General features: G+C 38.8%; 1 protein-coding gene and 1 pseudogene across 10 annotated transcripts in view; both read right to left on the bottom strand.

Moving 5' to 3' along the window:
• The window catches only part of kirrel3a (kirre like nephrin family adhesion molecule 3a), a 258,127-nt gene that overhangs the window by 127,558 nt on the left and 117,121 nt on the right, over positions 1–13,448 (bottom strand). The window lies entirely within an intron of this gene.
• On the bottom strand, positions 11,415–11,531 carry LOC141369220 (5S ribosomal RNA; annotated as a pseudogene).

Below are 13,448 nucleotides of genomic sequence, written 5' to 3'. Positions count from 1 at the left end.
CAATGTTAATCAAGTATTAAACATTTAAATACAGCTTACCTCCCACCCTGTACAGCCAAAACAACATAACTTAAACACTTTAAAGATTGAAAAAACTTTACTAAAACTAGACAAAGTCACAATGAAACGAAAGTAGTGATTTTCTCATTTTCCCACGTATATGACGTATATCCGAGTGCAACGATTTCTGAAATGAGAACAAAGGTAAGGTGGGACTTGAACTCACACATCAAGAACTGACTGGATCGCTGGGTCTCTGGTTGGGTAATTGCTAATCGCTGTGATCCTTTCCCGGACCCCGCCCTCTTGCCATAGCTTGTGACCAGAACTAAAGGGAGATTAGGGGTGCATCCCAATTCAGGGTCTGGATCCTTTTAAGGCTGCGGACTTTGAAGGCAAGGCTCGATATTTGAAGGCGGTAGCCTTTAAAGGCCCCAAACTGAAATGAGATGATCTAGCCTACGGGGGAAGTTGCATCACTTGCTGTTCCTGTCCACTACGCTTGTCAGCGGGACACATAAATATGAAGGCAGATTTTAAACATAAATATGAAGGCAGATTTTTTTATTTTATTTTAGAAAATATAACACATTGATGCAGATTAAACTATCAAACAGTATGTAAAATGATGTATTTATATGTCTATGTGGTGTTTTTAATATGTTTTAAGACAATCCATGGGCATATTTATTATTTAACATCATTGCTGAGTATTTTCTCCATAAAATTGCGGTTTAAAATCGCCTTGGTTTCCATCGTCACATACATGTAACCCATCATATTAACACAGCTGAATGTGTGGATCAGTAGTTTGAGTCATAGATATTATGTTTGGACGCCTCATAGACCCAGTGCTAAAATGATCACTGCTTTTAAAATGAGCACTGCTGTTTCAGCTCTGTTTTTGTGATGCTCACACATGCAGGCTGAGTCCACATCATAGACTGTAAAAAATATGGACGCATTGTCTGTGACGTCACCCATTGGTTTGTGAAGAGCATTTTTTAAGCTTAAAGTAGGCGTTGCCTGCTGTCGCCATCTTGAGCGGGCGTCACCGTGCATCACTCGCGGGTAAAGAGGTGGGACATTAGGGGTGTGCAAAAAAATCGATTCACATTTGAATCGCAATTCAAGCTTTGCCGATTTAGAATCGATTCATAGAATTCCAAAAATCTATTCATTATTTTTTTTGTAATGCCGTGTTACTATTCGGTCCTGAAATGAGTTTATCTCAGTATTCCCATAGATGGCGCTGCGTCGTATTCACACTGACGCCCGCACACTCTTGTCACAGTCTTTCCCACACATTGCTGCTGCAGCGCTGCCCAGTTATATTAACAAGTGCCCAAGTATATCTGGCATCAATTTTTTTTTTTTTACGTGATGATGACACTCTTTAATAATGACATTTTGTGTGCGACATGATGAGTTCGGTATGCGTTCACGTGCTCTTTGTTTCTCAATGAATTGGGATGCGACGTGAACAAGCTCGTGTTACATTGTATCCTTCATGTTTCTGAACTTGAGCAGAGTTTTAACATTAGAGAACTTGACGGAGCACCCGCGGCCCGTATGGTTCCGGGTTTGTATTTGAAATGGTCAGTCGGGTCCGGGTCAGTCATAGTTAAATTACTTCGGGTCCAAAGTCTGATTAATATTATGTATAAAACCTGAGTCTATCGGAGAATGACGGTGAGCGCTACCGCGCTAAAGCTCGCGTGCAGTTTCAGCATGCCGACGGTTTCTATGGCGATAAAACTGGCTCTTTTCTATTATTATTAATAAACCATATATTTCTAAAATCTATTGCACTGAACGAGCAAAGCTCAAGCTTTCTTAATATTTACAAAACGCAAAGCTGTAATGTAAAGTCCCCTGTCAGTGGGACAGCAAGTAGACTTTTGAATCTGGTAATAATGAGTGGATTAAAAAGAGACACTTTTCCTGCTTCTGCTCTATGTAATAGAAATAATAACTATTATAACACCAGTCATATTTCTAATCTATAGACCTGCACTGTCTATCATTAATATACTATATTATTGTATTTAATAGAGTTTGATTAAAGGGGTCATCTAATTGCTTCATAACAGTTTTTATTTTTCCATAAAGACATAAAGTAATATCAAACTAGATTTAATTTGTTGTGTTTCTTTTCTTTAAAATTGTATATCTACTACAATCAGTCACATAGGAAAAAGTAAACTACATGTACATACTGTGAATCGTTTTTTAATCGAAAATCGATTTTGAATCGAATCTCGAGCCTAAAAATCGGAATCGAATCGAATCGTGAAATTTTCTGAATCGTGCACCCCTATGGGACAATTATGCAGAACCTAAAGGAATGAGTTAAAAATTCTCCCCCCTCTTCTCCCCCCTCACAGTTGGGCAAAATTAACTCTATAGACCAAAAACACTTTTTGGACCAGGCTGTAAACATATTATTTCCTGATGTAAAGTTGGGCATTTTAACTTGGAGGACTATGGGAATTGACTCCCTTTTGGGGCCAGCCTCGGCCAGTTGATGAATTGCAGTTTAAGGGCGCACTCACATTATCCAAACCAAACCAAACCATGCCCCAGCGTGAATGTCACCCCTCCCTACTCCCCCATGTGCATGCACTCACACTGTACTTTTATCGATCCGAGTCCGGGCGCGCTTTCGTCATTAAGATGCGATTGTTTTGAAAAAAGCAGGAAGTAAAGCTCTCACTGAACACTGGAACCCACCGTAATGATAGATCTGTGTTTTTTTATTCGGAGTCGTTTGGTGCGCGATTACAGACAGCCCTCTCACATGTCATCATATTGCTTAGTTGATCTGTCACGTGCGCAGCGCGGACATTCACGTAACCCCGCTGCGCGCATCAAAAGGTTTTTACGGAGGCAGATGAAGGTGAGTGGTCGCGCAACTGACGTCTTCACCTTTTGAATCACGCTCAGGCGCGATTGCGCTCACACCACAGCCTTCCGCGCCTGAGCCCAAGTGAACCGCGCTCCGGCCCACCTCTGCAACCCGGCCGTGGCGCGATTAACCAATCCGCGCCCGGGCGCGGAACAGAGCACTCACACTAGTCAAACGAACCAGGCTTTGGGGGTCAAACGCGCCCGAGCGCGGTTTGGTTTGGATAGTGTGAGTGCGCCCTAAGTCACTTCCGTATTGGCTTCATCAGAGAGATCAGAAGGTTGCCCCTCAGTGCACATGCATCCAAGGTGTGCAATTGAGTAGATGTGGGGCTAATTTGCATATTCATATATCCACGTGTACTAAATGAGGCAAAGCTTTAAAGTTTTATATATGCTGTTATGATGCTTAAAGATGTGTTTTAAATGATAAAATTCTTGACTACATGCAGACTTTAACAAATAATTTGACTATTATTAGAAATATTACAGGAAACCAATGGCAGTGATATATGTCAGGTAAAATGTCATTCTGCTCCAAAAAAGCTCTTACAGAATTTACTACACACAAAGAGTTACTCTCAAATCACTGCCCAAACATATAAAGCCTTACTATCAAACCTGTTCAACATAATAGAATGGAATGTCCAATGTTACTGGTGCAGATTGCTTTGTCGGAAACGTTGAACAGATCCTGAACTTGTGGAGGGATTCTTCACCTTTTATTCAGACCTGTGCAGCTTTGGCAGCACTTTAGAAAATAACATTTTTCTATTCCAGCTCTCCAATGATTCAGAGCTCCTGAGCTGTATTACAGAAGCCATCAGAACAGATAATAGACCATGAAAATATTCTTTCATCTTAACGGGAATGAGGAGAATGAAAAAACCTACAAGAGTATAATTTTCTCTAATATTCTTGTTATACTTATGTTCACTTAGACAAATGCACCCATTGATTCATAACGCTATCATTTTAGGAAAAAGCAGCACTATCTGAGAAACAAACTATGCCGGGAATCTGAGGCAAAATGCCAAGGATAAGCCAACGCAAAACATACACAATTTAGCTGTCAGAGCATTTATGTACCCAGCCAAAATAAAAGTATAGTCGCTTCATGCGTCATGCATTATTGTCAACAACAATTCCTACTAGGACCGAGCATCTGAACTTAAATAAACAAATAAAATACAAAGAAAAAATTCATTGTTAGAACAAACATAATTAATCTCTTTTCGTGTTTGTGCTGCGTGACAAACATAATTACAAAACATAAAAAACACAGTGTGTATTTCAAACACTCTGCAATTAAATGTCTAAAACAAAACAAATCCATCTAACTATCCATGCATCTGTCTATCTACGCAAGCCGTTTGTGAAAGCCAAAGAAAAGATTTGAGTTTACATTTCATAGCTTCCTCCAACTAACAGATTCTTTCTCAGGACATCACACCTTAGGGGTTCGCTATAATCTCGGCTCCCTGGTACACTCGTGGTATTTGGTCAAATGTTTGTCCTCATAATTAACAGCAAAAATAGCACTCATGCCACCCAAACATTACAATTTTTGGTTTCCCGCAAGGAGATGCTTCATTATTAAGGAAAGGCTTCTTTCTGATCCAACACGTTTCCTTTTCCCTGTCAGTGCTTTGGCTCTTGCTAATTGATACCCCGTTGAGACTAAGTGCCTAAAAAGGTCAGCCTTTCTTTTTGTGGACAAATTGTCCAATCCATACGAAAAGGTCAAACTACCTAGAATCTCAGCTTGACTTTTTTGCTGAAAGTTGAGATGATCTAAGTATATCTAAACATGTTCTTTTTCTCTGTGATTTCAGAATAATATCCATGCCGTGAGTCATTATTGTTATCTGGCATCTGCAGTTCTATATGGAGGGAGTGAACACTAGCAAGGATAATCTTAACTGCTGGTTTTATCTGAGGTCCTTTAAACAAATTCTCTTTTAAGAAGTGACAATTGTTGCCAACATAGACTACGTTCACACTGCCATCAAAATCTGATTTTCTGCTCATATGTGATCCATGTATGTCTCTTTTGTGAACCTGTGAACAGCACAAACCACATGGATTCTGATCTTTTCGATTCTAATCTGAGCCACTTCCATATTTGGTTCTAAATCAGATACAGGTCAATGTTTTGCAATGTGACATCAGTCTAAACAGTAACATCTGGATTAATGCCACTTTTACGTCACACTTGCGGAAATATGCACCAATGGCATGTTTGCAAAACCACTTCAAAACATTCAAGACATTAAATATTAAGATTCTGTTGCACATCGCCTTATACATAAAAGCGCCTAACACGAAAATAAATGTGTTTGACTTTCCTAAAGCGTATGACCCGAGAGCAAACTGTCTCAGCTCGTATGCTCTTGTATCGATCGCTTCCACGTAATTGAGATAAAACGCGTCAACTGGCCCGTCTGCGAAGCTCCGTATGAAATCCCCAACACCTGCTCAGTAGTCTGCACGTTCATTTACGTAATACTGCGTGCTGCGTGGTATTATTGCGTGTTATTGTTCTTTCGCACACGCGATGCGATTCACATAATGTGAACAGTCAAACAAAAAATCGGATCTGAGCAAAAAATCTGAATTGAGCATTAATGTTTACGGCATAAACGAAGTCTTAAGGGATATTCACATTATAATGATAAATATAACGTTAACTATAACGATAACTGTATTAGCGTCCACATTATAACGATAACTTTATGCTAAGTCGCTCATGCGAAATTACTTGCCTTTAATTAACTTTTATTGGATATTTCTTGTAATAAAAACTGTTGCAATTGTTAACATGTCACTAAATTTGTAAATATGCTGTTTTTGTTGCATTTACTCCGCAGGTAACCATGCAGATGTCCCTGCGTTTCATGTAAGTCTAAACAGTGAATCTAGTTTGTGTAATCTAAGCTTTTGGCATAGTCAGTGTGGTAGGAAAAAAGCATTACGTAGTGAATTTCACAGCAACTGCATCAGCGCTGGATACCTGAGGTAATTTTATGTTATAGACCTCCATAGCATTGAGCTTTTCCACTGTCATTTCAAGTGCGCGTGCACTTGAAGTTCAAATACATTTGATTGGCTGCCAATGGTTTATCATTCATCAGATGGGGGGGAAAACGCTCAGAAAGTGATCCCAACGATATCGTTTGTTGTATCTTCATTGTTATAGTTATGGCGTGTACTCCACTTTTGTCTTTAATATAAAACAATTGTAAAAACTATATTTTTTATAGTTATAGTTATCGTTATAATGTGAATGGCCTTTTAGGCTATGTTTACACAACAGCGATGTAGTAAAACGAGAAAAGTTTTTCTATCATTTAAAAAAAACGCTTTCAAAAAGGTCTGTGTTTACACGGATAGACGACTAAATATGATGTATTGCGCATGGGATCCAATAGATGGCAATTCTAGTGCCATACACCTGCACACATACTCATTCTTCTACAACAACTGAACTTGTAGTGGCATGACTCGAACGCTTAAAAAATATGTTGGTGGGTCCTGGGATAGATTATACCTTTTTGAGTTGGTCACGAAATAAAAAGTTTGGGAACCCCTGGTGGTCTCAGGGAAAAACATTAGAAACTAACCTATTTGACAGTATCTCCACACACATGCTTTGAATCCATAATCATTGCAAATCAGACCTCTTATCACATACAGAACAGCCAGCTGCTTGCCACATCTGTCCATCAAAAACTTCACACTGCAGGAGGGCAGACATGTGCTGGAGTAATTAGGCTCTTTCTATAGTCATGAATCCAATTTCTTACACCATCACCCTATTCCTGAGGTTAATTAATAAACGACTTTGTCTGCTTTGATCAGCAGACAGGTCAAAATAGAAAATTAGTGCTGTTCCACATACAAGGACATTTCCTGCTGTAGGGGCTCTATTTCTACAGAGAATGACCAACTCACTCACCTCCACACATTTTCCAGTCCTTGCCTTATTGAGTCATACTATTGTTTATTACTATTGATCTGTTAAGTGATTTGATCACAAGTGGGCAGTATGGGTCTATGGGACCCGAGCTGTCAAAAATGCTTGGGACCACATTGCACTGCATTGGGAAAGCAGCGCATTAACACGAGTACCACCATGAATGCTATAGCTGCATCTGTTGCTAGTAAAAGCAAGAAGATGCTAATTTGTTGCGTCACTTTATGTTTGGTAAAGCTAAAAGCCTACTTGAACTAAAGGCTTCTGAAACATAAGCGCAGAGCAGCATCTACATCTGTCTGCCTCAAATCCAAAAGGCGTTTTTGACTTTGTGTGGCGCTGCATACAGCGATTGACATAAGACAACACATTACCATGAGAGCACAGCTTTCTCGTCGGTTTTGCGATAGTGGTTAACTGGAGATTGCTTTTATTTGTTAGCGTTTTAGTAAACTTTTCTTTCTTTCTTCATTCCTCACGCTATTCCAGCATCTAAGGCTATATTCATGGCAAGAATTGGTTAATCCATACACAGGTTGGGGAAGGGGCGATTTGGTATCTTTAATTCACCCAACTTCACCCATGTTTTGACCTGTGGGAGGAAACTGGATTACCCGGAATAAACCCACGTTGACACAGGGAAAACATGCAAAACCGACACAAAAAGACCACTTGACCTAGCCGGGGTTCAACCCACGGACTTTAAAAAAACATGCCTTACTAAAAATATTACTTGTGTGCATTTTGAGGCCAAACAAAGGGCATTGATGTATTTAATGATACCTTGTTTTCAGTTTGGACAGTTCTTACATTTATTTTAGTCTAGGACTGTGTCCGAAACCCCATACTGTACAGTAGGTACTGAATAAGATGAAGTACCTACTTACTTGCTGTTAAAACAGTAGGTACTGTATAGTATGAATCTTGGTAGTATGAATGAGATTCGGACGTACTACATCCGCCATGTTGCTACATCACGTGACATACGTCGTCATGTCATTCCAGCGCGAAAACCAGCGCGAAAACAGCCTCTTCTTCTTCGTTGGATAACTCCTCTCCCGGGGCATCATGGGATAGTGAAGTGTCCATCGTATGCACACTGCAAAATCTAACCTGAAGAAGTAGGTCATCCGGGTACTTTTTGCATACTGTTTTTCGAATACTATGTATTCGGACATACTACTCGCCTCGCCTACTGCTTTTCGGGTACTAAATAGTATGAAGTAGGCGGTTTTGGACGCAGCATAGGACAAGTCTAATCCATGTCCGGGAAACCGCCCCCTTAAAGCATTTAAACGATTTGAAATTTTGATAAATTATAAGTTGTTGTAACTTCTGAAAAAAGTTGCTTATTTTGATGAGTTGACAGAACTGTAAAAACATAATTTTTTACGTAAGAAAAGCCTTGGTCCTGATCACACTGTCTGGGCTTCTGCCTATATTATCCAGCTTATTACACGGCTATTTACCTCATAAGTAAGGTAAGGAACATTAAATATTGATTTGAAATATTTTATTAGCTCGTTTTTAACTAATACAGATCTTCGGTGAGGAAAACACATTTACTTTTGGTTTTAATATAATACAAGACGTTCAAATGTCACAAACACACTATTTGGTTGAATCATTTGTAAATAAAATGTCATACATGTTATTAAAAGACATATTCATATTTTATTTTGTGTAATATGAATCTGTAGCTGTCAAAATGATTTGCCGCATCCGTGTTATAGTATGTTATTAATTTTGAGCGGTAGTTATTTAAAAAAAAAAAAACGAAACTTGGAATGTTGTGACTGGCCAATCAGAATCTAGCATTTTAGAAAGCCGTGTAATAAAGTGTGTTAATGATGACAAAACAGTTTTAAATGTACAACTATAAGACTCATATAGTAATAGATGTTTTAGATGGGTCATTAAAATGAGTTTGATTATTCAGTCACAGAGCTGCATGAGCGAGAAAATAAAAATCACCAATATAGCATTTTGACGCTTCAACGACATTTAGCTTGTTACGTGAAATTGTTCCACATTGTTGTTCTACGGTCACGCTACAGAAAAAATGAAGTCAAGTCTGTAGCGTCACTACTTTTAATTAGTTACTCCCCACTGGTCCTCGCATAAAATTGGCATTCATCATAAAACGAATTGTTGCAACAATATCCAAACAACGCTGAAACTCCTGCTCTGAAAGTATGGAGACATTCCTCTCTGCACACCAATTACCATTAGCATATTTATTATGCCACATTACAATGCAATTAGGCTGAATTTTAAAGAGGGGGAGGAGAATACTCGCAACCAGAGTACTGCATCGTACAACTTTCTATGCACGTTAAAAAAATGTTCCCTTACGGAGTGGATTGTGTTTGTTGCTAAGAATGTTAATGTGAATCGTCTAACAAGGCTGTCGTTGCTGGGGTGTGCGTTGCGTGTCAGGCCAGCCAGCCGAGGTTAACATAGCTTGGCTAATGAGCCTCGACCAACATTAGCGCAAATGAAGGGGCTGATTCTATTGAATTCATGATGGAGTTATTGAACAGCAAACACTGGCAGAACATCACGTCTGAGAGAGTCGAGCAGTCGGGGTAAATTGAACTGATGTCACATCCATTCTGAAAACAGAACAACAAACTTGTGGAAAGCCAAAGAGGCAATATAATGGTTTCCAAAAGTCTTCCGCTTATCTGGAACATTGATTATTGCAGACATTACTGGACGTTGGAGAGCAACAACGTTTGTTCAGGGGTAGGCAAAACAGACGAGCTCATGTCTCACTATCGACTCTGAGTGCCTGTGCTTCCAACACATTTTAATGTATCTTAAGCGATGAACACAATGGCCATATTATACATTTTTATAGTATTTTATTTCTCCCTGAAGTCCACTTATAATATTACATTGTTTCTTGTGTGTGTCAAAACAGTTGAAGTTTAGTTTTACACACCATTTCTCCCAGAGTCTTAGAAATACAATACATTTACATTCATGTATTTTGCAGATGCATTTATGCGAAGCGACTTACAAGCTATACACTACGTTTTTTCAACTCCTTTTTGCAGTTTCCATAAATCATCTGGGTAGACTGGAAAAAAATAGCTTTGTTTTTTTGAACATTAAAGGCCTTTTACAAGACTCCAGTCTGCACCTCAACCTTTCGACATTTAAGTTTCACATGAAAAGCATGACAAATAGCATTTCTGGAGGGCTATGTTACCTTTTAGAGTGTTAAGCTAGAAGTATAGTTCAGTTTTTACGCATAGGATGCGAGCATCCACGTATCTTCGTCATCAGAATAGTATGCGCGCATTATACACCCACAGATGGATTTTTGTAATCATGCACACTTTGTATGCGTAGGTCGCGTACAGGAGAATCTAGTATGTAGTCTAGAAAATGCATTGCATATTATCACAATACGCATAAGTCAAATAAACAATGCTTTGTAAGGCTGTGCATGCGGTTGTGTGCAAAGAAACAAACTATGCTCCGGGCTTTACCTTACAATGTTTTGCAGAGGTTAAGTTGTAGAGGTAATGCTGTAGCTTAGCACTTATGTCCAAAGATTTCACTGCAGTGACATTCATCATTATATAGATAGTACATTAAACTGTCTCCATTAAAAAACAACAAAAATACTCAATACTCATATTATAGATTAAAGTCTGTAAAATCAAAAGCTTTTTAACCTAAATGTATGCACTGTCATTTTACATACAGTATGTGACCCTGGACCACATATACCTGTGCTACCAGTCATATGTTGCATAGGTGTGTTTATGGCAATAGCCAAAAATACACTGTATGGGCAGGGAACTACACTAACCTTTTCCACTGGTGGCACTTGCGCTACCAACTTTTTCAGTTACTGGCGCAAAATATGATTTGGTCGCACATATTTTTTTCAAGTTATATTAAGGCGCTCTGGATAATAATGAACAATAATGAAACTGTATTGCATACAGATATGCTTTTTATTTTACTTGCCATCTTTTAACCACATGCCTTCTTGTTTTCTTAAACGTTGCAGTGTTTCCCACAGATCTGAAATTTACTTGTGGTGGTAGCCTGTGAAAAGGGCAATAATAATAATAATAATAATAATACCTTACATTTATATAGCGCTTTTCGCAGTACTCAAAGCGCTTTACATATGAACGGGGGAATCTCCTCAACCACCACCAATGTGCAGCATCCACCTGGATGATGCGACGGCAGCCATATTGCGCCAGACCGCTCACCACACACCAGCTTATTAATGGAGAGGAGACCGAGTGATATATCCAATTAGTATGAGGGATGATTAGTAGGCCAATGGGCAAGTTTGGCCAGGATGCCGGGCACACCCCTACTCTTTTCGAAGGACATCCTGGGATTTTTAATGACCACAGAGAGTCAGGACCTCGGTTTAACGTCTCATCCGAAAGACGGTGCTTTTTTGACAGTATAGTGTCCACATCACTTATACTGGGGTGTTAGGACCCACACAGACCACAGGGTGAGCACCCCCTGCTGGTCTCACTAACACCACTACCAGCAGCAACCTGGTTTTCCCAGGTGGTCTCCCATCCAAGTACTGACCAGGCTCAGCCCTGCTTAGCTTCAGTGGGCAAGCTGTCTTGGTCTACAGGGTGATATGGCTGCTGGGTTATTCCCCACTGACAAATAATGATCTACTATACATGTGACGTAGAACTAATAATGTGTGACACAACACAATACTTTGATTCATTGAAAATTAATATTAATTTCACAATATATTTTATCAATCTAACCACCCCAAACTTGCCATTAACAAAGCTGACACTGTTTATCAAAGCACCACGAAAACACTTGCTGTTTTTGCACTGATATATGAAGCAATTAGACCCCTTTTATCAAACTCAATATAATACAATACTATGTATAGTATATTAATAGACAGTGCAGGTCTATAGATTATAAATGTGACTGATGTTATGACTGATGAAGCCAACGTGTTAAAGGCTCAGAGCACGTTATAAAACGTATTCTTAAAATCCACATTTCTGTTTTAATAAATGCTCATAGTAAATCATCGCATATTGTCTAAAACATTAGGTAGCACATTTGCGACCCATTAAAAATTAGGGTCGCAACGGCAGTTCAAAAGGTCGCATATGCGACCATTTTGGTCGCAGTGTAGTTCCCTGTGTATGGGTCAAAATTATCAATTTTATGCCAAAAATCATTAGGATATTTAAGGGACATTCCACTTTTTTGAAAATATGCTCATTTTGCAGCTCCCCTAGAATTAAACATTTGAATTTTACCGTTTTGGAATCCATTCAGCTTATCTCCGGGTCTGGTGCTAGCACTTTTAGCATAGCTTAGCATAATCTATTGAATGTTATTAGAACATTAGCATCGGGCAAAAAATTAACTAAAGAGTTTCAATATTTCCCATTTAAGACTTGACTCTTGTGTAGTTACATCATGTACTAAGACCGACAGAAAATTTTAAGTTGTTATTTTCTAGGCAGATATGCTAGGAACTATACTCTCATTCTGGCATAATAATCAAGGACTTTGCTGCTGTAACATGGCTGCACAGCGTAGTGATATTACGCACTGCTCGAAAATAGTCCCCTGCAATTGAAAGTAACCAAGGGGACTATTTCCGGGCAGTGCATAATATCACTAAAAAAGTGGAATGTCCCTTTAAGTAAAGATCGTTCCATTAAGATATTTTGTAAATGTCCTAAATGTATTAATTATTAGTAATATGCGTTTTAAGGATTTCATTTGGACATTTTCTCAATATATTGATTTTTTGCACCCTCGGATTCCGGATTTTCAAATAGTTGCATCTCTGCCAAATATTGTCCTATCATAACAAACAATACATCAATGTAAAGCGTATTTATTCAGCTTTCAGAAGATGTATAAATCTTTCAACTGGTTTTGTGGTCCAGGGGTCACGTAATATTAATTTTATAGTAATGTGGAAAATCTACATAATATCAATGCTGCATTTAATATACTGGCTTTGTAGACCCAAAGACACTTATTGTTAGCTTATTGATAAAATGTTAAATGCTTTCTCCTTTGTAAGTCGCTTTGGATAAAAGCGTCTGCTAAACGGATAAATGTAAATGCAAATACATTGCATTTGGCTTAGACAGTCATATACAGTACTATACACTGAAAAAATTACTGTAACCAATCATGAGGAGCTAAAACCATGCAAAAACCAGCTGACATTTGCACTGAGCAGTCTTTGATATACATGTTTAACACCGTAAAGGTTTAGTGTTGAAATATTCTCTTTTAAGCTGATTTTTTAAGAGCGGAGAGGATAAAAGTGACACAAGCTTCACGTTCATTGTAATTAGGCAGAAGCTCAGTAGAAGTCTCCGTCACCTGTGTCTAATAAAATACCCCTATAAGGGGGGCAAAGCACAGGACTAATTTCGTGGGTGGCGGACTATGACCCTGTAACTGCTTCACTCGCTGTGAAATAAAAAGCAGATCCCATAAAAAACCTGTTATTTTTGCCTGGCTGAGGTAAAGAGAGGTGATTTGTCTTAAAATCACAAATGTGAAC

This window comes from Misgurnus anguillicaudatus, chromosome 12 (assembly GCF_027580225.2).
Source record: "Misgurnus anguillicaudatus chromosome 12, ASM2758022v2, whole genome shotgun sequence".
Lineage (NCBI taxonomy): Eukaryota > Metazoa > Chordata > Actinopteri > Cypriniformes > Cobitidae > Misgurnus > Misgurnus anguillicaudatus.
This window is presented reverse-complemented; position numbering and strand designations above follow the sequence as displayed.